The sequence below is a fragment of the Octopus sinensis genome, linkage group LG9, assembly GCF_006345805.1.
Source record: "Octopus sinensis linkage group LG9, ASM634580v1, whole genome shotgun sequence".
Lineage (NCBI taxonomy): Eukaryota > Metazoa > Mollusca > Cephalopoda > Octopoda > Octopodidae > Octopus > Octopus sinensis.
In genome coordinates this window covers 20,511,687-20,535,327 of record NC_043005.1, presented here as the reverse complement: position 1 = coordinate 20,535,327, position 23,641 = coordinate 20,511,687, and the positions used below count along the sequence as shown (strand labels likewise).

General features: G+C 35.9%; 2 long non-coding RNA genes across 2 annotated transcripts in view; both read right to left on the bottom strand.

The window, feature by feature from the left end:
* LOC118764788 overlaps positions 1-23,641 on the bottom strand; it is a 121,079-nt gene that overhangs the window by 90,842 nt on the left and 6,596 nt on the right. The window lies entirely within an intron of this gene.
* On the bottom strand, positions 1,988-21,775 carry LOC118764787. The gene is made up of 3 exons (XR_005000591.1): positions 21,696-21,775; positions 19,599-19,601; positions 1,988-2,011 (listed from the first exon to the last, which is right to left on the bottom strand). It is a non-coding gene; the product is annotated as an uncharacterized LOC118764787 (long non-coding RNA).

Genomic DNA, 23,641 nt, shown 5'->3' with positions numbered 1-23,641 from the left:
TCACAAATTTTAGAGAAAAAAAGAAGACATTTCCAACAATAAAATATAAAGAATAATTACGTTTTACTCGTTGGTAGTAATCTCTGCTTTTGTCTGATTTTATTTTCGTAACAGTAGCTGCAGATTTCTTTGATAAGTAACAGTAGCCACTTTTTTTAATAATTTCAAATGATAAACAATTTTTGTCAGACCAACATTGTTTTGCACAGGCGTCTACTGCTACTTTCTTCTTTGTCCACAATGTTTTCTCAGGTACATCCAGTATTGCTTCTTTTATTTTTATAAAATGTGAATGAACATCTAAAATTGAAGGTAAAATGTAGACAAATGAAAAATAATAACAACAACAACAATAATTTCCAACTTAAAAGCCTAAAACATTGAGGTTAAAATTAATTGAGTAAATTGGACACTACACTAGACTGGTATCTTTATATTATTGGTTCTGGAAAGGCAGGATTTGAAACTAAAAGGTAATGAGCCAAAACAAAAAATCATGACACATTTTCTCTGATGCTTAATGCTTCTCTCAATCCACCACCCTTAACAACAAGAATAATTTATTATTAATGTTGGGGATGTTAACAATATTAATGATAACTAGCAGGAACCGTGAATATTTCACACACTTAATGATAAATTTCTTGTGTCTTTATGGAAAGATAGTCACTCATCTGCTACTCATTGAAAAGTTAATCTAGTAAATGGAAACTACAGCAGGGGGAACCAGTTTCCACATTTCCAATTGTTCGTTGTGAGACCTAATCTGTCACCCAGTATAATACTATTACCTGATCATAGAATAAATGGTGATCACACTGTTTCAAATATTTGGAGACGTCTCTGGTCTGCAGATAAGTTCCTCTCTCTCTCTCTCCACCAGCTACAGACACAATATAAATTGTCATTGAGGCTGCAATTCTTGTGACAAAAATATTTCATAAAATAATTAAACAAAATTACCTAGACGAAAACAAAAAGAGGGAATCTGTTTATTTTACCTTTACAACTAAGTTGTACTAAAGACCATTTACTGTCCTTTTCACATTGCGCTTTAAATTTCTCTCCATTTGAGCAAGTATATGTCACTACAGATTTGTAGGTAGTAGACATGAATAACTTTGATGCACCAGTAATATCTTTTGGAGGTCCACATTTAACAGGTTTAAAATCTGAAATTGATCATAATTCATGTAGATAGTGGATGTATATTAGGAGGATGAGAAATTTAGAATGAAAGATATTGAGTGAAATGGTAGAAATTTACACAAACATTTATAAATATATATATTTATAATGGATATTCTTATTCCTGAGATGGTTATTCCAACTGCTAACTTTGCTAACTTTTAAATATGTATATATAATTATATATATATATATATATATATATATATATATATATTCATATATTATTTTATTTTTTATTTTATTTGTTTCAGTCATTTGACTGTGACCATGCTGGAACACTACGTTTAGTCAAACAAATCGACCCCAGGACTTATCTTTGTAAGCCTAGTACTTATTATATCAGTTTCTTTTGCTGAATGACTAAGTTATGGGGACATAAACACACCAATATTGGTTGTCAAGCAATGGGTGGGGGACAAACACAGATGCACAAACAAATACATACATAACATACATATATATATATATATATATATATATATATATATATACATACAAAAGGCTTCTTTCAGTTTCTATCTACCAAACCCACTCACAGGGTTTTGGTTGGCCTGAGGCTATAGTAGATGACACTTGCCTAAGGTGCCATGCAGGGGAACTGAACCCGGAACCCTGTGGTTGGTTAGCAAGCTACTTACCACACAACCACTCCTGCGCCCATATGTGTATATCATCATCATCATCCTCATCATTTAACGTCCGCTTTCCATGCTAGCATGGGTTGGACGATTTGACTGAGTACTGGCGAACCGGATGGCTGCACCAGGCTCCAATCTGATTTGGCAGAGTTTCTACAGCTGGATGCCCTTCCTAACGCCATCTTTGTGCTGGTGGCATGTAAAAGCATCCACTACACTCTCGGAGTGATTGGTGTTAGGAAGGGCATCCAGCTGTAGAAACTCTGCTAGATCAGACTGGAGCCTGGTGCAGCCATCTGGTTCGCCAGTCCTCAGTCAAATCGTCCAACCCATGCTAGCATGGAAAGCAGACGTTAAATTTTGATGAGGAAGATGATGATATATATATTTCATGAAAACATATATATATGTCTATACATGTAGAGGGGTTGGACAAAATAATGGAAACACCTAGCATCCATCATAATTTTGAAATATCTATAAAACCATCAAATTCTTGTTTATTTTTATGTTTTTTGATTTATTATTAGTGTTGCTTAATATGTTTTGCTAAATTGCTGTTTCTTTTCAGATATCATCAGAAAAAGGTAATTAATATTCATTAAAATGACAGATCTATCAGACTTTCAAAGAGGTCATGTTGTTGGTGCTCGTTTGGGAGGTGCTAGCATAACGAAAGCAACTGAAATGTTTGGTGTATCAAGAAAGTACTGTCTCTGGAAGAGATACTTAGATAACTGTTTCATTCTTTGGCATGAAAATATAGAGAAACTTAAAGAATTCCAAGCACTTTTAAATGGACTTGATGTAAACATTCAATTTACGATGGAATATAGCCAGCAACAACTTCCCTTCCTCGACATCTTCATTGAGAAATCTAACAATGTAATAAAAACAGATATATACTATAAGCCTATGGATTTCAAGCAATATTTACCGTTCAACTCATGCCACCCCAGACACACCAGAATGAATATCCCCGTCAACCTAGCAAAAAGGATATGTACTATAGTTTCTAATGCAGACACCAGAGACACACGACTACATGAACTAAAAGATACACTCATCACCAGAAACTACTCACCTTCATTAATTGACATATGCTTTCAACGTGCCCTTCAACTCAACATGCAGTAACTCAGACATCCCAAATTAAAGAAAGATTTACAACCAAAAGCCCTACCATACATCTCCACACACAACCCTCTCAAAAATAAAGCCTTCGACACCATCCTCCAAAATATACCCCTGCTAAAAAAGGACCACAGAATGAACTTAATCCTCCAAAGACGCACTATCATTAAAAAAATGCAGAAGACCCAACTGTGGGATATGTGACAATTTAATTGCGGGATCAGAGTTCTCCTTCAAACATGGACAATGTTTCACAGTGAAAAGCAACTTCACATGTGCTTTGGAGAACCTGATATACGCACTAACCTGCTCTGGGTGTCAAGAGCAATACATAGGCCAAACAAAAAACAGTCTATGTAAAAGAATGGCTCTGCACAGATCCCAGATCAAAATTCCCCAAAACAGAAAAATAGCATTCAGCCAACATATAGACATTTGCACCAATAACAAAAATCCAAGCTTCAGAATTTTTCCCCTCTACCAATTCAGGGACGATACAACCTGGAGCCAACGAATTAGTAAAGAGACGCTCTTTATTACAAAATACAGACCCTTTTTGAACGCATCTACAACAAACGACATATCCACCATGGCCTTAGAATAACACAAATACACACGCAAATATTAAAAATGATACATACAAGAGATTCCCAATAATTCATTAAAAAATAGTCCCAATCACTGCTATAATCCATAACTTGCCAATTTTAAGTCATTTGAACATTTAACACCTTACTACTTTCACACTACCTACATTTCTTCTTATTCTCCCTTCTCTTTCTTCTTCTTCTTTGTCTCCTTCCTAACTCTTTATCAATATTGCTGTTTAGAATAACACCTACGCAAATTTTATACACAAAACATTCAAAAGAGATGTTTTGTGAATTGAACAGTGACCGCTACCATCCACAGCTGGTCATTTTCAGGACAGCTGATCATTCAACATACTACTGTCATGGCACTCCCACATTCTTCTTCTTCTTCTTCTTCTTCTTCTTCTTCTGCTTCTTCTTCTTCTTCTTCTTCTCTCTTCTTCTTCTTCTTCTTCTTCTTCTTCCCTACCAAGAATTTACAATGACCTCAAACCCACAAGAGAAAACAAGAGAGACAGAGACAGACAGAAACAAGGAAAATACCACTTGTATTTGAACACTATACAAATATTCTTTTAATTTTTCCAAATTTAATTGTTTTCCATACTTACAGTTGAAAAAGTCTCAATGACTGAAATCGGTACTGAAATGTTTTTTATAAGATTATTTTAGCATTTTCTATCTTGACATTTTTTTCCATATATATCAACTTGTGTGCTCCTTTTCAACCTCTACATATATATATATATATATATGTTTAGTAAGTTAATGGCTATGACCAGTCAGAGAGTGACCATTGGTTTCACACCTATAAAGTGCTTAGATGTACAGGCAACTTGTCAGATGCAAATGCCCAAAGGTGCATAACCTCTCTACAAGTGGAGGTCAATTAGTTTTGTAAACAAAAAATATTTGTCCATGCAGGAAGTGTTACAGGTTGGATGATGTTATCCACCATGCAAATGTTCCAGCCATAGTGATATTTGAAACTCTGCCACAATGAATGGGGAATTCCAGGTTTGTAGTAGGAAATGTTTTAGATGTGGGCATTGACAACATAATTCTTTCCTGAAGTTTAAAAAGGTCTCCATGTCAGGTAAGTTTTCTAGGATTCTTGCTCTCTCTGCCAAGCAAAGCTTACATTGCTTGCTTCCATTAATATAAGGTCCTGGCTGCTCAGAGAGTTTTCACTTATGTTCCTTTCTCTTTTAAGTGCCATACGTGACTGGTAGGGATGTAATGTTATGCCTTTCTTGTAACCTAATAGAGGACCTGTGGTTGTTCAGATATTGTATAAATGGGGGCCCAGTTGAACTGTTTGTGTATTGGATGTACCACCATCACTGATGTTTGTTTCATAAACTCCAGGTTTGATGTTGTTCTTATTGCCATAGATGCTGTCCTAGAGTCACTGTCAGTGCTGTTATTCTTGAAGATGTGTTGCTAGTGTAGAGGCCACTCCTGGCCGCAATGTCAGTGTTGCAACTGCCATCATGACTGTTGGTATTGTTGCCTCTGCTGCTTGAGGCACTGCTGCCACCACTGTCATTGTTGTCATCATTGCTGCTGTTAGTAGTGTCATTGGTGCTTAGGTTGTTGCTCTGGCTGTTAATGCTAGCTACCAATTCAAACCTTAAACTTCACATCAATCCCCACTTGGTTGTCATTATACACCATACATGAGCATACTGCTTCTGCTCATGGCTTAGGGGTACTCACTAAAATTTTCTTAATGCTGGGTGCACAACTGAACGAGATCTCAGGTTGTGCCTATTAACAAATCTCTGTATGTGTGATTGGGTGAAGTGTTTATCCTTAAACTAAGGAAAATTCTTCCCATGCAGTTTTAACCAATCCCCACTTGGTTGTCATTTCACATACATGAGCATACTGCTTCTGCTCATGGCTTAGGGGTACTCACTAAAATTTTCTTAATGCTGGGTGCACAACTGAACGAGATTCTCAGGTTGTGCCTATTAAACAAATCTCTGTTATGTGTGATTGGGTGAAGTGTTTATCCTTAAACTAAGGAAAATTCTTCCCATGCAAGTTTTAACATTGGGTGAAAAGGGTGGAGCATACCAAACAACATTACTTCCTGCTTTTCTTTTCACTATGTAAACCTGTCACCTAGCTTCCCTTCGGGATACCTGATACAATTTTCTGCTACCACCATATTTCCAATCTTTCCAGGCCCATCTCTTTGCTTTTATAGTGCTGTCATTCTCAACCTGGCTGCAACTTTGCATCAGTTACAGATTTAATCTGTAGCCCGCAGTAGGTTGTCCCATAGAAACTTCCAGTTTTCCTTTAAGCTATGTTTCCAACTCGTCCTTCTTCTTGTTAGAGGCTTCCATTAGAATATCTCTAAATTTCTGTCAATTTGCTGAGTCTTCAAGCTTCTATATCTTCCATTTCCAGACTGGATAATGGTATGCTTGGCATTTAATGATGATTCTGAAAGAAAAAGGTATGGAAGAGCTACTATGAAAGTCTATTAAATGTGGAGAGTGAATGGGAGAACGGGTGTCTCCCCTATGTGAACCCAATAGAGGTACAAGTTGTCCTAGTTGACAGCTGTATAACAGATAAGACAATTAAAGATATATAAACATGGAAAGTTCCTGGTCCATTAGGAGTCAATGCTGAGAATTTGATGCCAACTCATCCAGGACCTTTCATACATATATCATTATGTATCGCTCTCATCTTTGCTCCAAGAAGTAGAGTCACAACTCTTTCAGTCTCTCCAAGTAACTCAGCTGTTCTATCGATGCAATCTTTCTCATGTAGCACAGCTGAACTAACTCAAGTTCCACTATTAATTTGATAGTGAGGTGACCACAGTTAAGAGCAGTAGTCCAGACAGCTGAAGACAAATGTCCTCCATAGAACCAACATAGTTTCCTGGTACCTCATTTTGAAAGTTCTCAGAATCCATCTGGCAATTTGCCTGCACATTGCCACCAGCTTGGTGATATGCACATGAAATGAGGTTTTATTCATATCAATCCCCAGATCACACACCATACTTGTCACTAGGATTGCTACTCCTTTTGGTCCAAAGTATCTTTGTTATGGCACAACTCGGGATAAACTCTAGGAACTGTGGGAATCAAACTGATTCCACACTCTTAGATTATTAATTGCTCTGATCCATAGCTCGCTTCCTGTGCTTGTGAGGCTTCATCAACAAAGAAGAGGTGAAAGTTTCCCTGAAGGAGTTCTTATCCTCAAAGGACTGGAACTGGTATCAGCATGGAATCAAAGAACTGGCAGAAAAGTGGCTTCAGACAGTGCAACACAATATCCTCCATTTTGAATGCCAGGCCACTTTTGTTGTAACTTGATGAATAAAGCAAGTAATTTACCAAAATATTGCAAAACTTTTAACTCAACACAATCTGTAGATACATTTTTCTACTTTTTTTTTCTCTTTGTGGCTTTGATTGATGGACTGTAGCCATAGTGGAGTACTACCATATTTTTATTTACTTTTATTTATTTTTTTTATACATTACTATCTTTTTATCAGGTTTGTTGAAATCTTATGGCTGTAAGTTGGTCTCTATATGAATTAGCAGCAGTTGATCTTTCTTGAGTGTAACCTTGTATTGCTGGCTGGTTCAGTATTTTGGTGAGGAATTCATCCAATGATTTCTTGAATTATTTTCAGTAGAAGTCTCTTTTATGTTTCTGATTTCTTTATGTAAGTTGTTGAATATTTGAGGGCCTCTAAATACCAGATTATTGCAATAAAGTGTCCTTGTTCATCATTTTGAAGGTGGCATATCTGGAAACCAGGTCTGGCATTAAAGTTTTCTTTAATGCTGAAGTTTGGAACATGACCATCCAGGATCCTCCATACATAAATAAAAACATATCTCTATCATTCAAGGGAGTAGAGATGTCGAGCTTTGAGAGGTCCTTAGTAATTTAACAGAAGTTATCTTACTTGTGAGGGTTCACTGTAACCCTTTGATTTCTTCTATGAGACTGGGTCTATATGGAGATCAAAGCTCTGAGCAGTAAGCTAGTATACTCATAACTAAGGCTTTCCATAGAGTCAGCAGAACTACTGGTTCTTGAGTTATGAAGGTTTTCATCCAATAAGATACTCTCTTTTACTCTTTTACTCTTTTACTTGTTTCAGTCATTTGACTGCGGCCATGCTGGAGCACCCGCCTTTAGTCAAGCAAATCACCCCGGACTTATTCTTTGTAAGCCCAGTACTTATTCTTCTCGTCTCTTTTGCCGAAACCGCTAAGTGACGGGGACGTAAACACACACCAGCATCGGTTGTCAAGCAATGCTAGGGAGACAAACACAGACACACAAACATACATATATATATATATCATATATACGACAGGCTTCTTTCAGTTTCCGTCTACCAAATCCACTCACAAGGCATTGGTCGGCCCAGGGCTATAGCAGAAGACACTTGCCCAAGATGCCACGCAGTGGGACTGAACCCAGAACCATGTGGTTGGTTAGCAAAAGATCAAGTTGATGTCTGATGAAAGATGCAGCATTTGACATGATTACTCCTAAGTCTAGTATATTTTTTTGAGCTTTCAATAATTGGTTTTCTGATGTCTAATAAGTTTTGTGCATGTCAACTCCATAATGAAGAACCTGAAATTTTGATTCATTGAATTTCATATTATATTCATTTGCTAATTAGTAGATAAGATTTAGCTCAATCTGGAGTGTGACAGCATTATGTGAAAGCAAAAAAAGTTGGCTCATCAGATCACGAGAACATCATGGTTACATTAACAGGGTCCTCGATAATGTGTTGCATTTGATTATCCGATTTCTCTTGAAACATTAAATGAAGGTTCCAAAGAAATTCAGTGGTGAAGCATAATTAGAAACAAATGATATCAACTTGTGTTTATTGTAATTTCTTGTTTGTGTGTGAGTGTACATATATATGTATAAATGTGTGTGTGTGTGTGTGTGTGTGTGTGTGAACTTCTGAGGTTTGCTAGCTATATAACATGTGTAACCTAGATTTTATCAAATACATTCTCTAAATTCTGGATATATATATAATATATATATATATACACACACACACATATATATATATATATATATATATCATCATCATCATCATCATCATCATTTAACGTGCACTTTCCAGGCTAGCATGGGTGGACGATTTGACTGAGCTCTGGTGAACCAGATGGTTGCACCAGACTCCAATCTGATCTGGCAGAGTTTCTACAGCTGGATGCTCTTCCTAACGCCAACCACTCTGAGAGTGTAGTGGGTGCTTTTACGTGCCACCGGCATGAGGGCCAGTCTGGCAGTACTGGCAATGCTACGCTCAAATGGAGCTTTTTATGTGCCACTTGCACAGGTGCCAGTCCAGCAGCACTGGCAATGACCTCGCTTGAATGTTTTTTCACGTGCCACCAGCACAAGCGCCAGTAAGGCAACGTATGTTACTTAAATATATTCATATGTTGTTATGTACACACATATAGGTATATGTAAATATACACAAACACTCATACAATTAATAAAATGAAAATGCTACTGACTTGGGTTAATGAAGTAAGTATCCCAAGTTTTATCATTGGGTTTAAGTTCTTGAGTTCCGGAACTTGCATTATTCAGATTACACAATGTAAAATCCTCATTGTACGCAAAAGATAAGCATCCTGGATAAAGTTGGCAAGCATGAAGACATTCCTTTAATTTCACACCTTTAAGCCGTCCAATAGTACTTTGCTTTGGTACAGAAGTTGCTTTAAATCTATTAACATCATCATCATCAGCTGGAAAAAAAGAAAACAAGAAATATATTGTATACTCATACACAAAGTCAGTAAGACATACATATATACACCACACCATATACATACAACAAATTGACACCCTCATCAGCATTCTTGTGAGTTGTAGTACATCTTGAGACTCAACTCTTTAGTATTTAAGCAAACTATATCTGGTGCAATGTGGAGGCACATGGTCTAGTGGTTAGAGCAGTGGACTCACAGTTGAGGGATCATGGGTTCGAATCTCAGACCAGATGATGTGTGTGTTTATTAGTGAAACACCTAAGCTCCACGTAGCTCCAGCAGAAGGTAATGGTGAACTTCTTCTGACTCTTTCTTTCTCTCACTCTTTCCTCCAGCATCTAGCAGCTCACCTGTGATGGACCAGCGTCCCATCCAGGTGGGGAACTTATACGCCAATGAACCCAGGAAACTAGCCCTTATAAGCCAGGCATGACTCAAAGAAGAAACAAACAACAACATCATATATGGCCCAATACAGTCTACCTGTTTATGCCAATCCTACTATTGATTACAGATACTCCATTAGTATATCCTCCATCAGAATGGTATGCCTTTGTAGGGTTGAAACTTCCTTAAATGGGAAGTCAATCAAAATGTCTACTGGTATTATAACCATTCAATGTTAAACAAAAACAAACCATATAAAGAGGGATGTACAAATGGATTATATATAAATTAAATATTGAAGAAAGGCTTTACATCTTTCTCATGATGTTCTAGAAGTCACATAAATTCAGAAAAGGATGGGTTAGATGAAATGTGATTTTGCAAATGGACTATGTTTTCAAAATATATTATCAATCTATTAAATAATAAACCAGATGGTTTTCTAGGATACTATTTAAAATATCAGTTATCTGATATTCTAAAATATCTATTAAATAATGATGATAATAATAATAATAATATAATATAATAATAATAATAATAATAATAATAATAAATAATAATATAATAATAATAAGATGATGATGATGATGATGATGATGATGATGATGAATATAATAATAATAATAATAATAATAATAATAATATAATAATAATAATAATAATAATAATGATAATAAATGCCCTGATGCAGTACCAGGCAGTGGTTCTCATGGCTTCTGATCTTAACTGATTGGAAGTGTTATCATGTACATTGTTTTGTCTTGGTATAAAAGATGGACATCAGCAAATATTCTGCTCAATACCACAGATTTGCTTGTCAGTTATTTGACCTTAACCAGTTGAGCATGTCCCTTAGTGGCTGATGATATGTGCATCTCTGATCATGAGCAGAAGTATCATAGCCATGTGTTGAGAGGAATTCTTTGGGGTTTGAATAATTCACCTCTGGAAACATGGGTGTTTCATTCAACATCCTTAAACAACCCTTACTCAGGGACCTTTTGAGCAGGATGGGTTACTTGACCAGAAGAAAATTCTAACTGGGCCCCACCTACAAGGTCATGTGCTGTTTATCTTGATATGAGATCATCATGTCGCGCACATATGGTTGTGATGCATGTGCCTGGTGTACCCTTATCAGACGGGTAGTCATGATGGGTATACTGGGCTTCGTATATTTTACCCCTGTGTCACTTTAATGGCATGCACTGCTCTCTCACTCAATAATAATAATAATAATGATAACAATAATGATAATGATAATAATAACCAGGCAGTGGCTCTCATAGCTTCTGATCTTAACTGATTAGAAGTGTTATTATATACATTGTTTTGTCTTGGTATAAAAGATGGACATCAGCAAATATTCTGCTCAGTACCTCAGATTTGATTGTCAGTTGCTTGACCTTAACAGTTGAGCATGTCCCTTAATGGCTGATGATATGTGCAGCTCTGATCATGAGCAGAAGTAGTGGGGGAGCATCATAGTCATGTGTTGAGAGAATTCTTTGGGATTTAGGTAATTCCCCTCTGGAAACATGGGTGTTTCGTTCAACATCATTAAACAACCCTTATTCAGGGACCTTTTGAGCAGGAAGAAAATTCTAAGTGGGCCATACCTGCAAGATCATGCACTGTTTATCTTGATATGAGATCACCATGTTGTGCACATATGGTGGTGATGCATGTGCCTGGTGTTCCCTTATCAGACGGGTAGTCATGATGGGTATACTGGGTTTCATATATTTTACCCCAGTGTCACTTTGATGGCATACACTGCTCTCTCACTCAATAATAATAATAACAATAAAAAATAATAATATAATAATAATATATGATAATAATAATAATAATAATAATAATAATAATAATAATAATAATAATAATAATGATAATAATAATGATATCTTTTATTGGCCACAAGGACTCAAAGCATGGGGGACAATAGAAAAGTGTGACACACAAAATAAAAAAAAAGAACAAAAAACAAAAAAACTAAAAAACAAAAATAATGATAATAATCCTTTCTACTAAAAGTACAAGGCCTGAAATTTGCGGGGAGGGGACTACTAGTCAATTACATTGACCCCAGTATTTCACTAGTACTTCATTTATCGACCCTGAAAGGATGAAAAGCAAAGTTGACCTCAGCAGAATTTGAACTCAGAATATGAAACAGACAAAATACCGCTAAGCATGCTAATCAGCCCAATGATTCTGCCAGCTTACTCTGTAATAATAATAATAATAATAATAATAATAATGATTTCATTTATTTGCTACAAGGGCAAAGGATGTTTGCTACAAGGAAAACCATTTTAGGGGAATAGATGTGCTGATTACATTGATCCCAGTGTTCAACTGGTACTTAATTCATTGACCCCAACAGGATGAAAGCAAAGTTGATCTTGACAGAATTTGAATTCAGAATGTAGTGGTAGACGAAATATTGCTAAGCATTTCACTTGGTGTGCTAATAATTCTGCCAAAATTCCAAATGTTTTGGTGCATCACTGTTGGCCCACCCTGTATATTATTTCATCAGCAAAAGTTACAAAGTGGCCCATGGTCTGAAAGTCTCATGCATTAGTACTTAACCAATTTTGATACGTTTGATAAGTGCCAGTTCATGAAACTTGTGTAAATGTATTTACACTTTATTTAGACTATTTTCTTGCTAAAGCAAATCCTAGCTAACACCTTGTTGCATAATAAATAAATGCAGTCAAAAGTGTCTGTATTTGAGGATAAATTCAAGATTATTTTAGTAATGTCAAGTAATAACTATCTTAATATAGCTTGGGAATCATAGTTGAAATTCCTATAAAAGTTCCCATTCTCTTTCTTTTAGGCCTTCTGTAGAGCTAATACTTGTCTGATATCTGACTTCAAATCTAAAGTAATGTCCAATTAGCTGAATGTAGTTAGATTATTTGTAATCTTTATTTCAAATTAAACTCCTTGGAGATTCCTGTTAAGTTCTTCCTAAACCTGTTCATGGATGTTCATATTAGATGAGATCGATATGCTGTTGTCTCTGTATAATCCTGAACTGTGAATGTACTCAAACTTCTTGAGAGCACCTAGGATAAATACTGAAGTGAGGTCTGTGATTTCAACCTTTGTTAACTGTCCTCATAGAAATAGGGAGAAATAGCTCAACTTTCTTTTGGAACCAGCAAGATTCATTACAGTAGTGATGATATCTTGGTATTCATGAGTATTGTAATACTGAAATCATTAAACCTAGTGAATTTCCTCTTAAGACCAAGGTCTCAAGAAGGAAGCGTTTCAATAGGAAAGAACAAAATCCTTGAAAAACAACTAAGTGAATTCTCTGACCAATTTTTTCTCAATACCATGGAACCATTCTGAATAGGTATATATTTTAAGTAGAGAAGATTTTTTAGTCCCAGCAGACAACTTCACTAACTTTAATAACATGAGAAAATGTACTCTCTTTAGGCAGTATAAAGATTGGTGATAGGAAGATATATTCACCTATAGTAACCATGCCAAAATACAGGAGGTACGTAATTACATTGATTGGCATTACTTTTTCTCTTATTTTGTATACCAGATTATGAAGAAAAGTAACTAGTGTTAAGATGCTGTGATGCAATAGCAGTGTCTCAGCCATACCAACATGGACAAATGATCATAAAGTTGTTTATACTAGGACTACTGCTGCTGACACCACTACTATTAAAATTTAATAAAAATAATAAGACTTATCTTTCAAACATCAAACAATAATTGAAAATATGCACAAAAGTGTTTAAGGTGAACAAATGCCATATGGGAAGCACTAACAGTATGTTTATGTCAAAACTGTTAATATCTTTCCAGAGATGGTTGTTTATATATTATGAAGTGCAAATGAAATCATACATTTCAAAACCAATAATAAAATACAAAGCATAATTACGTTTTACTCGTTGGTAGTAATCTCTGTTTGGGGTTATCTTTATATGGTTAGAGAAAGCTGCAGTATCCTCTAACTTATAACATTTTCCACTTTTTGTTATTTCAAATGATAAACAACTTTCAAGAGTCATGCATTTTGCTGCACAGGCTTCTCCTGTTAAGGTTTTGCTATCTATCAATGTTTTCTTAAGTACATCCAGACTGGCGTTCTTTACTTTCACGAAGCTGAGCTGTATATCTAGAGTTAAAGTAAAATTTAGATCAGTGAAATATAACAACAATAATTTTTAATAAAGATAAAAGGCCAAAAATTTGAGGTAGGTGTTAGTAAATGTTCTAAGTGTGATTTTCAGTCTAAGTCAGTTTATTTTACATACACAGTTAACGCCCTTGGAAAGACATTATTTTCTGTCATAGTGTTAGGCCATATACCTAAACAATAAAGATGTACCATGTTTGTCAGCACATAAGACAGTCCTCTATTTTACAGTTACAAAAGAGTAAAGATCTCCTTTAGTCATGAATGACCATAGGATTTCCTATAAAGTGCCTTACTCAAAAACACACCACATAGCCCAATCTGGGAATTGAACTCATAACTTCACAATTGTAAACCCAATGCTCAAACTACTGAACCATATACCTTTACAGGTATATTTTCTTGGAAAAGAAAACAAATTTAGTACATTTCATCGTACATATATCAGGTGTAGATTATGTATCCTGAGGAAGGATGTATAATGAGCTGATGTGGGTTCAATTTTTCCTAAGTTTCTGAAAACATTGTGTGTTATTTTGGTTTGTTTTCAATATTTCATTATTAATAATGATTATTGTGCATAAAGTACTCATGCTTATCCAGATCCTTATCCTACAACATTGGATCTCCTATCCATAGTGGCATTGGACAGAGGGTAATGTTATGAAGTATCTAAAAATGAAGAGAGCATGTCTTATACACCAACAAATACAGTAATTAATTGCAATGAGATGGTATGTTTATTTTTTAAGAAGCTAGTCATAGCAGAAACAGTGATGCCATGAAATTCTATGTCCACCCTCCTTTCTACGATTGTAAGATTATCGTGATCTATGTCCTTCCTGAGCATCTGTGAGTCAATTCAAGTGTTTATTACTGTAATATGTATATTGGTTTCACATTTTGACACAAGGCCAGAAATTTTGGGGCTGGGGTAAGTTAATTCCATCGACCCTAGTGATCAATTGCTACTTATTTTATCATCCCAGAAAGAATAAAAAGCAAAGTCAAACTCAGCAGAATTTGAACTCAAAACATAAAGCCATATGAAATGTCACTAAGCATTTCATCTGGCATGCTGATGATTCTGTCAGCTTGATTATTTATTGAAAAGATATATTAACAATGAACCAAGTAATGTCCACCACCATTGCCATGACAACCTAGTGCAGTGCTACTCAAAGTGGTGGTCCATGGACCAGCGCTGGTCTGCAGGCCAGCAACTGCTGTTATGTGGCCAGTTTCCAAAAGAGAAACATTTTAAAATGCTTATGTAATATTATATTATTTGTTTACAAAATAAATATAAGATAAAAAAAAATTGTCAATATTTATTATATTCATTATATATATTGTTTCCAGTATAAATTGATATAACTAAGAAATATTACTGGTCCCTGGCACATTGGAAAAAAACTGTCAGTACAACACATCAGATAGTTTGAGAAGCACTGATCTAGAGGAACAGCTAGTGATTTCAATCAGGCAAAAGATTATATCAGAGGATAAAATGTGTCAGAACTGTTAGTATGCAATATTAAGTTCAAAAATTCATTGCCCCAACTGTCCTTTAACCAGGCAGAGAAGGTAGTTTGCCACTGCGAGATAATGACAGTTAAATGGTTGTGTGGTGGATAAGGTTGAAAGATCAAATAACAGAAACTTTCTTTTTCCATGGATCCTGCATTGGTGTTTCCACCTTTCACTTGTAAATGGTAAGGATTGAGGGTGAGATACAGTCAAGTGAAATTATTGAAATGATGGTGAAAGTGTCAAATATGGCAAAGGCAGATGGGGACCACAGTGCATAAGCCTTTAGGTCAGAGAATAATTACTGGAGAGGACAGTTTCCCTTGGATTTTAGGGTGATCTTGGATGGTGGGTTTTTTTTCAGTTTCCCCCACCACCACCCCAGATGCAGATCCCACTACATTCAAGAGGATTGCATCATCATCCTCATCTTTATTTTAATTGTATACATAAATACTAATGTTTCTTATTATTCATTTAACTCTGTCAACCACCATGCTTTTTGCCTGTCTTTGTACCATCACCAATACAGCAAGAGAAGAAATACTTTACAGTAAGTATTTGGATGCTTTCATTTTCCAGCCATGGTCAGTCTTTTTGTTTCACACTTGTGTGGGTTGACGACATAAAGTACTAATCAAGTGCTGGTTTTGATGTTATAAACTAAACCCTTCTCATCAACATCTATGTCCTATTCAGAAACCATTATTCTCGTTAGTAATTGAGCATGACAAATTGGAAGATTACTTGGGCATTGGACAGCTGTTTCAAAGAATTGCTGTAAGGGAGTTAGTACATTATATTGTATGTGTTTCGAATAATGACACAAAGGCCAGATGAGAAAGTCAGAAGAAAACTGCCAAGATGGTCTCAGGTATAGTTGTGGGGTTAATAAATTCATTTCCAAACAATATGGTATTGTTTTGGGTTTTGGCTGCAGGGTTAAAAATTTGCTTTGCAAAATAGAATTAAATCTGGTAGATGGAAACCATGTGGAAGCTACCATATTTCCATTTCTTAGGTGATAGACTTACTTCATCACCCAGTTTAACAGTATTACCTGATTCTTGGGTAGCTTTAATGCAGTATATTCTGTTGTAAGCATTTGAGGAGGTCACTGGTCTGAGGATAACTTCTTCCTTCCAGTCATAAATGTCATGGAATTGTAGACACAGCCAAATTATTCCCCACCATCCTTTGGACCTTTTGGGGTGTCTCAGAGTACATAACCATTGTATGTCCTTCCCACACTCCCCAGGGCAGGTTGTAAGCCCATTGCATGTTTTGACAGTGTTAGAGGGAGATTGCAGGATAGCATCTGGTCAGGCCCTCTACCTAAGTTCAGCAAATGAAGAATTTTAGCAGATCGTTCGGTCACATGCCTGCTTTCAGAAACTCATTTGGATTTCTTCTCTCGGAAAAGAGTTGTGTCCTCATGAGGTGGAGAGAATACTTGGTCCATCTTCTGACACATATGAGGTGCATCTAGGAGTGATGACTAACCTTTCAGAAACTGGTCACAAGAGCAATTACAAAGCTCAAATACGGCAAGGTTCCTGGAGAAGACAAAATTCAGCCTCAGATGAATAATTTTCAAAAAGGGAGGCAAGGCAGAATGCACTAATTATAGAAGAATCTCCTTGTGAAGCTCCCCCATTAGAATCTATGCTGAGTGTTTGATGAAGAGTTGTTAGGATATTGTCAAATCTATGCTGGCAGGCAAACAGTGTGGTTTTTCACAACGGATACAGCACAGACAACCAAATATGCAAACTGCAACAAATTTTCAAGACATCATGGAAGTATGGTCAAGAGGTGTATGCTTGCTTTGTAGACCTTGAAAAGGCTATATATGACTAAATCACTCAGGACGTATTGTGGGAGGTTCTTCAGGAGGATGGGACAATGAATAAAGGACAGCTTGTTGTCTTGAAATCTCTATGGATGTCAAACTTCACCCATAGAGGAAAGGACTAACATGTGCAACTGAGTTGAAAGTGGAATTGAGACCAGTAGGTATAGGAATAGTTGGCTGAAATTTGAATGACTCAACTCATCAGAAGGTGATCTCTGACAAGCTCATGAGAGGTTTCCTGCTGAGAGCTGCTCAGCAGGATAGAAAATCAGTTCTGCAAAGATTAAGACACTAATTCTCTTAAGAAGCTTGCGTGAAGTACTCTACATATAAATAAAGTTTCGCTGAAGCAGGAGAAGTTCAAGTATCAAGGAATTGTTTTCACAAGTGATTAAAAGAAAGTGGCTCAATTTAGTGCAAGAATTACAGGAGCTGGGGCAGTAATGTGCCAGTTTCAACATTCCATCATCATCAGAAGAGAAGTAAGTGCAAATGCTGAATAATTTGGTGTTTAAGCCTATCCTTACCTGTGGTCATAACTCATGGGTAATGACTGAAGCAATACGATCACAAATACAAGTGGTCAAGATGGGGTTACACCAAAGGGACATAGGAGTAATGTTACTCGATAGAATGTGTAGCTCAGAAATCGGTGTGTCACTCCAGGTAGAGCCACAATGTCTCCAAATTAAGAGATCACAACTCTGATAATATGGGCATGTGGTAAGATTGTATTGGGAAAGACTTGTTTTACAGGCAAAACCAACAGGCAGGAGACCCAGGAATAAACCACGAGCAAGGTGCTTGGATAACATACCTGTGCTTGGCTGGTCTTGGAGACTAACAGAAGACAGTTGCTTCTGACAGGATCTCATGAAAGGTATGCTTGAGGATTCTTCCCCCACTCCCCTTCCAGCATTAAATGGGCAAAGAAGATGTATGTATGAAGAGCAAACTTTCTTCTGACAAAAACACATAAGTAAAACTTTTTTTAAAAAGTCACCTAGACAGAGACAAATAGAGAAAAGCTGTTTATGTTACCTTTGCAAGAAAATGCAAGTGAACTCCATTTATTGTCCTCTCCACATATTGATTTTAGCTTCGTTCCTTTTGGACAAGTATAAATCACTTCAGATTTTAAGGTAGTTGTAGTGTAGGTCTTTTTTGCACCAGCAACATCTTTTGGAGTTTTACAGTCAACCTTACCTGAAATTAATGAGAGAAATTAGCACTAATGGTGAATGTATGTTAGGAGGAAGGTGAGAATGAGAAGGTAACAAATTTACAATAAAAGGTACTGACTGAAGCAAGTTGAGCTATTTACACAGTGATATGAATGCACACACACACACACACACACACACAAGCACGCACAAGCACGCACACACACACGCACACACATATGGGTGTATGTACATGTACATACATATATGCATGTGTAAAACAGTGAATACATATATTCAGATATGTTTCAATACATACCTTGTATATTTGTGTGTGTTGATGCATATAAATATTTTAGTATTATTATCATCATTTTATGCTGCTAGTGCAAATTGGATCCCTTCATGCAATATCAGTCACCTCTCATTCAGACTTGTAGCATTCCCTTGAACCATGAATATGCATCTTTTCCTACTTGTATGTTTTATTTAGTAAGATTTCTTTGACTGGCTGCCCTCCTAAACACCAACCACTTTACAGTGTGGAGTATACAGAGTGTATTTTATGATGACATCAACACTAAAGTGGTCAAGGAGAAGATGTGAGTGACAGATAGTTGTACAAGTGGTTTGTAATAAGAGAGCATATGATATGTGTATTGCAAAGAAAAATGGAGCAGCAGATGGTTGAACAAGTCTAAGCTATAACTCAGTAGCCCTCAACAAAATATAAGAGAAATATTATCCTCTACTACTGACTCCAACAAAACTAAAACTGGTGTTTCTGAATGCTGCAACAGATGCAAAAGAAGTTAGCCCTGTTCATTGTGCAACAACATGAGTTGAGTCAAATCCATCAAGAATCATAACAGAAACGTTATGATTTATACAAAAGGTGAGACATGTAAAGATTCTCATTGGGTGTATGCAGCAGAATGCACTAAACACAACTTTATTTATGTTGGCTGTACAACAGAACAATTGAACAAAAGATTCAATAGGCACAGGTAGATTCATTAGGCACAATTGCAGTAGTTTGACAGAATTTGCCAAACATTTTACATCAAGCAGCTGCAATTTTGAGGGACATCTGAAAGTGCACATTCTCAGAAAATGTTCTGAATCTACTACACTTTCACTCCTCAAAATACATGAGTGCAAATATGTTTGTGAGTTACTAAAATAACACCCTGGAGGAATGAATAAAATGACAGGTGAACTTCATCACATTTCATTTGAATCCAACCAGCAGTTCTTGAGATATCTTGTCCATGAACAAACAAACAAACAAATGCAACTGAAAACAATGCCCCCACTTTCGCTAAGGCAGAGGTATTAATAATGATAATACACAACACATGTAAAACTCCAGGAGCTGCAACAAAACTTGTGATAAAGAGAAGTAATAATAATAATAATAATAATAATAATAATAATAATAATAATAATAATAATAATAATGATAATAATAATGATAATAATAATAATAATAATAATGATAATAATAATGATAATAATAATAAATGACCTGATTCAGTACCACATGCTGGCTCTCATGGCTTCTGATCTTAACTGATTGGAAGTGTTATCATGTGCATGTTTTGTCTTGGTATAAAAGATGGGCTACAGCAAATATTCTGCTCAATACCACAGATTTGATTGTCAGTTGTTTGACCTTAACCAGTTGAGCGTGTCCCTTAGTGGCTGATGATGTGTGCAGAAGTAGTGGAGGAGCATCATAGCCATGTGTTGAGAGGAATTCTTTGGAGTTTGAATAATTCACCTCTGGAAATATGGGTGTTTCATTCAACATCACTAAATAACCCTTATTCAGGGACCCTTTAAGTGGGATGGCCCACTTAATCTGAAGAAAATTCTAGCTAGGACCCACCTGCAAAGTCATATGCTGTTTATCTTGATATGAGATCATCATGTCACTCACATATGGTTGTGATGCATGTTTGTCAGACAAGTAGTGATGATGGGTATATTGGACTTTGTATATTTGTACCCCAGTATCACTTTGATGGCATGCACTGCTCTCTCACTCAATAATAATAACAATAAGGTAAAGTTTTAACACAAATAGAGTATAAATCAAGATATGATAGAGTCTTCAAATATCTACACTAGTTAATATGTCAACATTATAATTCAAAACTGTTGACAAATGCTGTAAACACAACTGAGGGAGAATATGTTATGCTCTTTGGTGATTTTCCTTTATACACAGACTGAACCATCAAAGCTAATAAACAGGACATTGTTGTAAAAGACCAAAATAATAAAGTCTGTTTATTGACTTGAGTATCCCTTGTGATCATTATATTGTGGCAAAGAGTTTGACGAACTCATGAAATATAAACTTTACTCATTGGAATAGAAAAATGTGACATCTCAAGGCAATTAAAATACCAGTGATTGTAAAAGCACTAGGAATGATCAAAAAAGAAACTGAATATTATTTGAGAATAATCCCTGGCTTACCATCCCTGCAGAAAGAGCAATTATTGTTTTAAACAGTACATCACTCATACTGAGAAGGGCAATGTTCTGTGATAACCTTCCATGCAAATATCTTTTTTTCTCTACTTAACTTTATTTGATTTTGTAAATGACAAATCTGTAGTGTTTATTTAATGGCCTTTCAATATATAGAGTAAGTTTCTTTACCCTAGATACCAGTAAGGTACTGAGGAAGAAATGGAAACAAAATCAGCAGAAAAAGAAAAATTCATAATAATAATAATAATAATAATAATAATAATAATAATAATAATAATAGAGTTTCTTTGCCCTAGGAGTCGGGAAGACACTCAGCAAGAAATGGAAGCAAATTTGAAAGAAGAAGAAAAAAAAAAGATAATAATAATAGTAATAATAATAATGATAACAAGTGCACTCAGAGAGTGCAAACCTCTGGCAATGCAACATCAACGTCCTCTCGACAATTAACTGGAGATGATTTTTTAAATGAGAATATATGAAATAAAACCATTCAATGAATATCATGAGACCTTTTGGTTTTCTCTTCTCTTAAATTCTGGTCTTCCTTTAGTAACCCTGTTGTTTTAGATCAATGTATAGAATTATGTATATAGGTAAGTATACTGTAAAGTTTTAAAATGTATGTATAATCTCCTAATATAATAATGAGCATTGTCTTTTTATATATTTCTATATATATTTATACACACACATATATATATATACATAAATATATAAAATAGAGCCAGAGTGAGAGGTGAAAATAGAGGAGATAAATGGCAAAGAGAGTGTTGTATGAATAACAAAGGAAGGAATGAAAAAGCCAATAAAAAGTGTTTCAAGTGTGAAGTGTGTGTAAAAAAAAGTATATTTGCATGTGTGTGTGCGTGTACAAGAGAATTATGTGAAACTACATATACATGTAAAGAAAATATGAAAAATAATCTAGAATCCTTGTATGGTGCTGGATTGGTCCCAAAATCTAATCAGTTTGTGCCAGTCATGAGGCTAAACATCCCTGAAATTTTCATTCAAATCCATCCAGTGGTTCTTGAGATATATTGTCCACGGACAAACAAACATGACTGAGAACAATACCTCCGCCTTCACTAAGACGGAGGTAATAAATGGTCTACAGCAAATATTCTGCTCCATATTACAGGTTTGCTTGTCAGTTGCTTGACCTTAACTCTTAGTGACTGAAGATGTGTGCATCTCTGATCATGAGCAAAGGTCGAGGGGAAGCATCATAGCCATGTGTTGAGAGGGTGTTTCATTTAACATCATTAAACAACCCTTGTTCAGTGACCTTTTGAGTGGGAAAGACAATTCAAACTGTAAAAAATTCTAACTGGGCTCTAACTGCAAGGTCATGTACTGGTTATCTTGATATGAGACCACCATGTGCCTGATGTACCCTTATCAGATGGGTAGTCATGATGAGTATATAGGGCTTCATATATTTGTGCCCCAGTATCACCTTGATGGCATGAATTACTCTCTCACTCGATAACGAAAATGATGATAATAATAATAATAATAATAATAATAATAATAATAATAATAATAATAATAATAGTAATAATAATAATAATGCCATGATACAGTAACAAGCAGTGGCTCTCATGGCTTCTGATTTTAACTGATTGGAAGTGTTAACATGTATATGCTTTGTCTTGGTGTAAAAGGTGGGCTATTGCAAATATTCTACTCAATACTACAGATTTGCTTGTCAGTTGCTTGACCTTATTCAGTTGAGTATGTCCTTCAGTGGCTGATGATATGTGCTTTTCTGACCATGAACAGGAGTTGTGAGGAATTTCATAACCATGTTTCAAAAGAAATTCTTTGGGGTTTGAATAATTTGCCTCTGGAAACGTGGGTGTTTTGTTCATCATCCTTAAACAAACCTTATTTAGGGACCTTTTGAGTAGGATGAGCCAGTCAATCTGAAAAAAGTTCTAACTGGGTTCCACATGTAAGATTATGCATTTTTTTTTTATGATAGGAGGTCACCATGTCATACACATGTGGTTGTGATGCATGTGCAAGAATTACAGGAGCTGGGGCAGTAATGTGCCAGTTTCAACATTCCATCATCATCAGAAGAGAAGTAAGTGCAAATGCTGAATAATTGGTATTTAAGCCTATCCTTACCTGTGGTCATAACTCATGGGATGACTGAAGCAATACGATCACCAATACAAGTGGTCAAGATGGGGTTCACACCAAAGGGACATAGGAGTAATGTTCTCGATAGAATGTGTAGCTCAGAAATCGGTGTGTCACTCCAGGTGGAGCCACAATGTCTCCAAATTAAGAGATCACAACTCTGATAATATGGGCATGTGGTAAGATTGTATTGGGAAAGACTTGTTTTACAGGCAAAACCAACAGGCAGGAGACCCAGGAATAAACCACGAGCAAGGTGCTTGGATAACATGCATGTGCTTGGCTAGTCTTGGGGTCTAACAGAAGACAGTTGCTTCTGACAGGATCTCATGAAAGGTATGCTTGAGGATTCTTTCCCCTCTCCCATTCTGGCATTAAATGGGCAAAGAAGATGTATGTATGAAGAGTCAACTTTCTTCTGACAAAAACACATAATTTAAACTCTTTTTAAAAAGTCACATAGACAGAGGCAAATAGAGAAAAGCT